Source organism: Oryzias melastigma, linkage group LG4, assembly GCF_002922805.2.
Source record: "Oryzias melastigma strain HK-1 linkage group LG4, ASM292280v2, whole genome shotgun sequence".
Taxonomy (NCBI): domain Eukaryota; kingdom Metazoa; phylum Chordata; class Actinopteri; order Beloniformes; family Adrianichthyidae; genus Oryzias; species Oryzias melastigma.
In genome coordinates this window covers 18,369,025-18,370,033 of record NC_050515.1, presented here as the reverse complement: position 1 = coordinate 18,370,033, position 1,009 = coordinate 18,369,025, and positions in this window count along the sequence as shown.

The window sequence follows — 1,009 nt, the reverse complement described above, 5'->3', positions numbered from 1 at the left end:
AACACATGTGCTTTTTTTTCCCTTTGCAGACCTATAATTAAGTTTTTTCATCGTCCAAAATTCTTCAAAAGATCTTGCATCTATCAGCAGTGGTTATGATTGCATTCTTCAAAACTACTCTATTGACTTTATAATTTAATCACTCTCTATTCAAAGTTCTCAACAATCCGAGAAATACAATTCTTACCTTGGTGGGTGTACAGGATCTGCAGGGATGTGCAGCAGTCTGCTGAGGCTGAGGACTGATAAGCCCACTGTAGGATTTCCCGTCCAGATTATTCCTCCTGAAGCGGAAAACTATGTGGATGGCAGTCACAAACCCTCCTGACGGCATCAGCTGGAATACATGCCGCCTCCGTGCACTCTGCAGAGTGCTCAGGTTGTTCTAACTATACCTTATGATGCAGTGACAGGATAAGAGGAGGGGTCAATGCAGATCAAGGTGGTGCTAATTAACTGGAAAGCCCCCCAGGGGCATTATTGCTGCAGGTTTGGAGTGCTTGAATATCCTCCAGAGGAATGCAGAAACCACGTTTACCTGAACACGCTAAACTAATTTGGTGTGATGTTGTTTATCTTTATTGCCCCCTTGCGGACATATGCCTGAAGTGCGTTTAATGGCCCCGACACAGAATTTCTGCATCTTTTGTGCACATGCGCAGAACTTGAAAAAAACTATATTGTTTCTCAAAACCACATGCTGGAAACTATAATAAAACTGGAAAAGTTAGAGTTAAAAAAAGTTTCAAGTTTAAAAAGTTAAAATAGGAAATTTAGGTTTTGAAGTTGAAAACTGATTTAATCACCAAAAAGTACAACATATTTTCATCAAACGGTATTTTTTTTAACATTTCTTTATTTGTTAAAAGTTTTGTTAAAAATTATTTGTTGTTTGTTAAAAAAATATTTTATCTAAAGTCTCAATAAAGTCTAGACAAAATAGATCCAAGCAAATAAAATTACTTTTTATAAACTATTCAATAACTTGATAAGTATACTATTTGAAGAA